The 8,040-nt window shown below is 42.9% G+C and overlaps 1 non-coding gene across 1 annotated transcript; it reads right to left on the bottom strand.

Moving 5' to 3' along the window:
* Positions 1 to 986: 986 nt before the first annotated feature.
* On the bottom strand, positions 987 to 1,059 carry Trnam-cau (transfer RNA methionine (anticodon CAU)). The gene has a single exon. It is a non-coding gene; the product is annotated as a tRNA-Met (tRNA).
* Between the last annotated feature and the right edge of the window lie 6,981 nt (positions 1,060 to 8,040).

Raw genomic sequence — 8,040 nt, 5'->3', positions numbered from 1 at the left:
TCTTCTAAATCCGAACTGCTCCTCTGCAATCCCTCTATCTATCTTGCCATATAACCTTGTATTCAACACTATCAGCAAGACTTCAGCTGCACTAGAAATTAGACTGACGGTCCGGTGCTCTTCACATTTTTTAGTGTTTCTCTCTTTCTCTATTGGTATCATAACTGTTGCAGCGAAGTCCTCAGGCCATTCCCCTTTGTCATATATCTCGTTACAGAGGTAGACTATTTCTTTCTTGCCTTGTTTCCCAGGCTCTTCAACGGTTCTGCTGGCAAATCATCTATTCCACATGCCTTCCTATTCTTCATCTCCTTCAGCGCCTTTTCTACTTCTGCTTCCGAGATGGTAAATCCCTTTCCATCTTCCGGCACATATTGCTCCTCTTCAACCTTAATTCCGCTTTGCGTTTCATCCCCCTTACACAGACATTCAATATATGAGACAGGCCAAATATCCTCAGACTCAACAATACTAATAATTGCAATTCCAAAGAAAATAGCTTCCGACAAATGTGAATATTACCGAATTATCAGTTTAATAAACAATAGTTACAAAATACTAACACGAATTCTCTATAGAAGAATGGAATGACTGGTAGAAGCCAACGTTGGGAGAGATAAGTCTGGATACAGGAAAATGATCGTGAGGCATTGACAGTAGTTCGGCCACCGAGTGTCAGTCTTTCTTCAGTAACGCTACATTTTGCAACTTGCGTGTCGTTGATGCTGAAATAATAATGAGGAGAGCACGGCAGCTAGTTCACAAGCGGTGGAAATCTGCATTCGGGGCGGTGATCGAACGCGGGCAAGCTGGATGGTAGGCAAATACGTTACCTTTTTTTTTTTTATCGTAGTGTTTGGTCGTTGCGGACGTCACATGACATCTGTTATAGTTCATTTCTTGATCCTTCCACTCAGTTTTTTTTTATTACAGAAGGCAACCAGCTCTCTGACCGAACACGCTGAGCTACCGTGCCGGCAGCTATATGCCCCGGGTGAGGATCGAACTCACGACCTTAAGATTATGAGACTCACGCGCTGCCTAATGCGCTACCGAGACGATATTCAGCTAAGCAGGCGGGCAATAAATTCGGGAGATAAGTATAATTACGCGAGTCTATACTGGCTGTAATATTTATCTTATAAAATAGGTTAAGGAAAGGCAAACTTATGTTTATAGCATTGGTAGCTTTTGACAATGTTTTGAAGGCAGCAGGGGTACAATAGCGGGAGCGAACGGCTATTTACGACTGGTACAGAAACCAAAGTGTAATTACGAGTAGAGGGGCGTGAAAGGGACGCAGTGGTTGAGAAGGGAGTAAGAAAAGATTGTAGCCTATCCCCGATGTTATTCAATCTGTACATTGAGTAAGCAGTGAAGGAAACCAAAGAAAAATTCGGAGTAGGAATTTAAGTTCACGAAGAAGAAATAAGAACTCTTAGGTTTGCGATAACACTGTAACTCTGTCAGAGACAACAGAGGACTTGGAAGAGCAGTTGAACAGAATTGACAGTTTCTTGAAAGGAAGATATAAGATGTACACCAATAAAAGCAAAACAAGGATAATGGAATGTAGTCGAATTAACCCTTTGTTGCCTGACGGTACTTAAAAGTACCAGTAAGTTTTGACTCTCATTATTTTCTCGTGGTGCAGTTTCGTGATCTGAGAGCCTGTCGGTACGTAACAGTAACTCTGCTCTACTGTTTCATAGATGTTATTGTGCAATACATAGACCTCTCTGGCGGTCAGAGCTTGAAATTGTTTTTCGCGCGCTGCTGTGAAAACAGAAGATTGCATGTGCTTGTTTCCATGGTGTTGCCTGAATTTGTGCGCAATTTATTGAAACTTCCGTTGAGTTTTCCATTGTACGTACTTACCTTCTTTGTTTTTTTATAATAGTTTGAAGCATTACGTTACAAGTGAATGAGATAAAGTGGAAAATATAAGGCGGACTTATTAGTACCGTTAGATTGTGCGAACACTTTATTTTAGCAACAATGCGTTACCTCTCACTAGTTCTTCTGTCCACTTTTTCTCACACAGAAATCCGTAAATACATTTGCCTGTGGAACAATTAGAACAAACAGGAAAGGTTTGCCAGGGAATTTACCTAAAGAAAAATGTCTAAATCAAATCACAGAGAGTCGTCTTTAGATCTAACAGTATTTCAATGGAAGGAAGATAAAGTAGTGTATTTTGCGTCAAACTTCCATGGCACTGAACAGAGCGTAGTGAGAAGAAAACAGAAAGATGGAACTAGTATGACTATACCATGTCCAGTTATTGTATGTGATTACAGTAAAAACATGGGTGGTGTGGATCATGCAGACAGATAACGTTGAACTTATGGTCTTGACAAGCGATCAAAGAAATGGTGGCACCGTTACTTCTGGGGAGCAATAGAAATTGCTTTTGTCAGTGCTTACGTCATTCTCAGTGATCTACATGATGCACTACCACTGCTGGAATTCAGGCGTGCTGTGGCACTAGGGCTAATGAATGAACAGCAAGTGCCAAATCTCAAAAAGAGAAACTCTGGTAAAGATGAAATAACTCTCCCAAAGAGAAGGAAGGATAGCTTTTTTGTTCCGAAGGATGTACGTCTTGGCAACTGAGGGAACCATTTTGTAGTGTTCAGTTGTAAAAGAGGACGATGCGAAATGTGTGCGAAAAATAAAATTCAGTCGAGACCACATTCTCAATGTAGTACATGTAAAGCGTATTTGTGCTGCAATGAGAAAAACAACTGTTTTCTACAATTTCATGAGGTATCACTAAATATTTGATATGTATATACTGTCAAAAATGTATAGCTAAGTTACTATGTATTGTGAAGTTGCTCTAGAATAAATTTATGCGAAATTTAAAAAAAAATTAGAAATATCATATTTCTGTTAATTAATTTTCTAATGTAAAAATATTTAATATTTATGTGGCATAAAGTACAAGTTATAAAAATTGGAGTATTTTTCTGCGCATGTTGTGATTCTGTCCATGGAGTCTGACGGTACTTCTGAGTACCAGGAGAGAAAAAAGTTGTGAAAAATAACACAAAATTTTACAAAAAATTCTACCATCATTTGAGGCCACAACAGCATAAATTCTGCAAAGGAAATGTTAAAAACTAAATTTTTTCTTATGTCAGGAAACAAAGGGTTAAATCAAGTCGCACTACACACTCCTAGCGTCAGAAATGCGTACTACACAAGCTCCGCCCACGGCAGCGTTATTCCGGTTTTCTTGGGTACCCCCTGGTATTAACGCAGCCTGTCCACCAAGTGTATTGGCAGAATTCACTTTTGCCCTGTTGTAAAGTTCATGCTTACTTCAGAAATGAGAATGTTTTGTGTTTTGCTAACTACGAATACGTAGTACAGTAGAGCAATCAAGTGCCCTACGCATGAACCAGTCCTACAAATACTATTTTAACATAAGATCATTTAAATAGAACATAGATTTGAAAATTACATGCACAGATTAACAGGAATTACGAATAAATATTTACATTGCTGTATAACCAAAGAATATAGTGCCGGCCGATGTGGCCGAGTGGTTCTAGGCGCTTCAGTCTGGAACCGCGTGACCGCTACGGTCGCAGGTTCGAATCCTGCCTCGGGCATGGATGTGTGTGATGTCCTTAGGTTAGTTAGGTTTAAGTAGTTCTAAGTTCTAGGGGACTGATGACCACAGATGTTAAGTCCCATAGTGCTCAGAGCCATTTTTGAAGTGACCTTGGGCCAGTTAGCGTTCAACGTGTCCGCTGTTAGTTCAGTCACTGGTATAAATGCGCTGGCGCCGGGGCGTTCCATAGAAGATTGTTTGGGCGGCGGATACGCATCACGGCGGCGTCGTTCTCTCAACAGACCAACAGTAAACTATCGAGGTAGACATTCGAGAAGCGTTTGCTGCGCGCCATTTAGAACGGCGTTAACACTGGAAACATTTATAGCGTTCGGGCGCCGGTACTTGTAGCACGCATCCATCTGTTGCTTCGTCCGTGTGTGTGTGTGTGAGCTCGTGAGCTCTGACCATCCAGTAAAGGGGAAAATCAGAAAGCACCGTCTTCCCCCCCTCGAGCGCGTGGGCATGTAATCAATGCAAAACATTTTCAGCAGAGCTAGAAATTTGCAAATTGTTCTGCACACTGGTGCAGAGTCGCAGGTATAAATTTCACGAACTGCGAATCTTCTTTAAGAACAAAGTAATCGGTCACAAATACGTTCGAGAAGCATTATTTCATTGCCATGGCCGGTTTCTGGCCGTTATGTCGATCGTCAGAAACTGCTCCCGTCTACAACAAAAACATGGTTCTAATGGCTCTGATCACTATGGGACTTATCTGCTGAGGTCATCACTCCCCTAGAAATTAGAACTAATGAAACCTAACTAACCTAAGGACATCACACACATCCATGCCCGAGGCAGGAATCGAACCTGCGACCGTAGCAGCAGCGCGGTTCCCGACTGAAGCGCCTTGAACCGCTCGGCCACAGCGGCCGGCGAACCTACTCTCAGGTCGACTGGACTATTCAGTAAGTTCACCACTGGACAGGGTCCCGGGTTCGATTCCCAGCGGGGTCAGGGATTATCTCTGCCTCGAGATCACTGGGTGTTGTGTGTCTTTCATCATCATTGATTCGCAATTGCAATTTCGGCGGCCGACCACTCCACATGGGGTCTCCCGGCCAACAATGCCGTACGATCATTTCATTTCAGTACACTGAGCACACATTCACAAAGCACCCAATGATGCCAATTCTTCTAAACGCGTTAGGTTTGTCTTAGTGTTGCTTTTGTTCAAATAAAATCATGTTTTCGTAATTTTATGCTAGAACACTGAATAATCACAATCAAATATCGCAATTAAAATATAATTTAACAATACGGCTTACAGGTTAAGGCATTCCCTTCAGAAGTACTTCTCTTATTGCAATTGAAATATACGACATATTGTGCTCCTGAGTTCTGAATATATTCTCTCTTTCATGTCTGTAGTGAAATAAAGTAGACTTGCAAATGGCTCCGAGTTGGGCACCAAAACGTGGTAAATTGAAATTGATTAACTGAATTTCTAATCGCCCTGAGTTGGAGATCAGAAAGTACTGAATTGAAATTGAGAAATGTCAATTAAGGTGGTCTCATGCAGGGTACCAAGATGTAGTAAATTAAAATTAATATGCAAATACGGTAAGACTGAGTACAAAGTAACTGATGGATTAATACATGGATCCATTTACTGTTGTTTTTGGGTCAACAACACGAACCTACTCTCAAATGTTTCAAATGGCTCTAAGCACTATGGGACTTAACATCTGAGGTCATCAGTCCCCTAGACTTAGAACTACTTAAACCTAACTAACCTAAGGACAACACACACATCCATTCTCGAGGTAGGATTCGAACCTGCGACCGTAGCAGCAGCGCGGTTCCCGACTGAAGCGCCTTGAACCGCTCGGCCACAGCGGCCGGCGAACCTACTCTCAGGTCGACTGGACTATTCAGTAAGTTCACCACTGGACAGAGTCAGTTTTACATGCTGGAGTGTGTGGCAGGGGCTATGTCAATCACCCCTCGTCACGTTAACAGCTCACGACTTTCATCTTCGGTATTTCGCAGCTCAGAGGCGACGCCCTAGGTAGCCCAAATCGTTCCTTCTTCTGCACCGGCTGACTTGATTTACGCAGTGAGACAAATTAGCTGCGGTCTTAGATCACTGTTGCACGCACCAAAACTGAGTTTACTGAACGGTTTCTCTCCCTGTAATTCTAGTAATGCCAACCGCTACGTTTAAAGAGTAGTAGAAGGTCTTTCACTAGTTCCTCATTTGACACAATATCTTTAGGAATTAATGATCCGGATATTCTGTGTCTTTTGGCCTCCAACGCTGTTTAATGTGCTGCGGTTTGATCCCTATCACTGCATGCTCCGCACTTAGGGACTTCCTTCTCTATATCCATCGCGTGCAGGTGTTTCTTAACGTTCCCACGGCCAGTCACCGGTCTCACCAGGACCTCAACTGTCTGTCGTTCACGTCCAGAATTGCAAAACATGGTTTCGGCATCATTAGCTTGCCATATTTCTGTTTCTGGTCTTAGTCCAAATTCTGCGCGCTGCCTCCTAGTCCAGCTAAGTACGTATCTTCTTACCATCGCCTGTCAAAGCTAGGACAGGTCCCGGTCCAACAAATGGATGGTCACACCTATCCTACTCAGCCTATTAGTTTGCTCTTTGCCACTGATTCCTGAGTGACAAGGGACCCTCAGCAGAATTACCGTCACAATGGCTTCATGGCATTCTACAACTATCTTTGATCTGGCTGTAGGGGCCGCTGCTTGGCTGTCTGAATGAATTCTTGTATCATCGACGCAGATTATCCTCCACTCACACGCAACAAATATGTCCGGCTGCAAGATCGTGGCGATCTTGCATCGTCTAGCATGTACCCTTTGTACCCCCGCCCCAGAATCTTTGTTTTTATTTATTTATTTTATTTATTTATTGTTCCGTGGGACCTAATTAAGGAGAAGTCTCCATGGTCATGGAACGAGTCAATACATGAAATTATAACACGATAGTAGAAACAGATAAAATTAAATATAAAAAACATATTCAGGCGACAAGTGGTAAGTTTTCGATCCGTCAGCAAACCAGTCTGTGTCTCCTGAGCAGTATCGATGTTTGCACTTCCACTGCTCCCTACTTCCAGTTAATATCATAAAGGTTTACTGAAACAACTGGAAGTTGTAGTGTAATCAGATGGGACTTTCCCGTTTATCATATGTTTACCACATTCACTATACTGATGTAGGATACTGAATTTCCTGAAGGCTTCCAGTAATTTCAAGTTTTTCACCTATATGCTCCTACTGCTGCCTCCATTATAACCCAGAGGTGTAAAAGGGACATGTCCAGCATGGTCTCCGTCCCACCAGTGGCGTGCAGCTAATTCTTACTGTTATGATTTAAGCAGGCCAATCTCTGCATCTTACCAAGTCCCGTAGCTGCCAGCTTCTGTCGTATTTTATTCCACCATACTGTAGCCTCATAACTTATCGTAAGTCTTATTACAGTGCTCTTTATCCCGTACGTGCTCGTGTGCCTTGGATCCCAGTTTTTACCACAGGTCCTAGCACAGCACATAAGAGCACATTTCGTCTTTGGAAATACATTCTTTATGTGTGAGGACCAACATTGTTTCGCATCCAGGATTATCTCTAGATACCTCATTGGGCCCTCTAAGGGTGTAGATTTTTCGAAGTGGTTGAGATTCCATTATGTGTTTGGCAGACGTGTGTATGGCAGATGCCATGTTGGCTCGGCTCGTCGATCACCCCTCGTCGTCTGTGTAGGCGTGAGTTAACAGCTGGCAACTTTTTGCAGTTCAGAAGCGACGCCCCGGGCAGCTCAGGTCGTTCCTTCTTCTGCAGTGGCTGACTTAATCTCTTCACTTTGTTCCGGGTGGACGACATGGTGTTCTTGCGCTTGCACTCTCAGTGACTATTATCTGTGGTGATTGTCTCACAAAGACAGTGTCAGTATAATACAGGGCGTTTCAACAATGACTTTGCAACTTTGAAAATCATATAAATTAATTACTAATACTACAGAGGTGATTGTAGTGTCAATTTGTAGCAAAATACATCAAGTATTGTCACGCGTAGTTCGGTAGTGCCGAATCGCACCGCAAGGAGCGCTAGCGGCAGTTGCGTTAAAGATGGCTGCCTTCACTGGATCCTAGCGTGCTAGCTGTGTGTTTTGGTTCGAAGAATCGAAGTCGGCGACAACATTTTGGCGCAATTTCCTTACCCAGTACGCTAAAGATCCTCCTAGTAGGCCTACAATTTATGAGTGGCATAAATGTTTCGTACAAACAGGGTTCTCGGTAAGACATGGGAAATCATCAGGTCGTCCAAGCACATCTGACGACGTCGTTGAGCGAGTGAGACAACATTTTGTCAACAGCCCTACGAAATCGACCCAGCGTGCATCTCGCGAACTGCAGATCCCACATACGACTGTTTGGCGTGTGTTGAGAAACC

Source organism: Schistocerca serialis, chromosome 1, assembly GCF_023864345.2.
Source record: "Schistocerca serialis cubense isolate TAMUIC-IGC-003099 chromosome 1, iqSchSeri2.2, whole genome shotgun sequence".
In the NCBI taxonomy this organism is placed as follows: domain Eukaryota; kingdom Metazoa; phylum Arthropoda; class Insecta; order Orthoptera; family Acrididae; genus Schistocerca; species Schistocerca serialis.
Note: the sequence above shows the minus strand (reverse complement) of the source record. Positions and strands in the feature narration are given on the sequence as shown.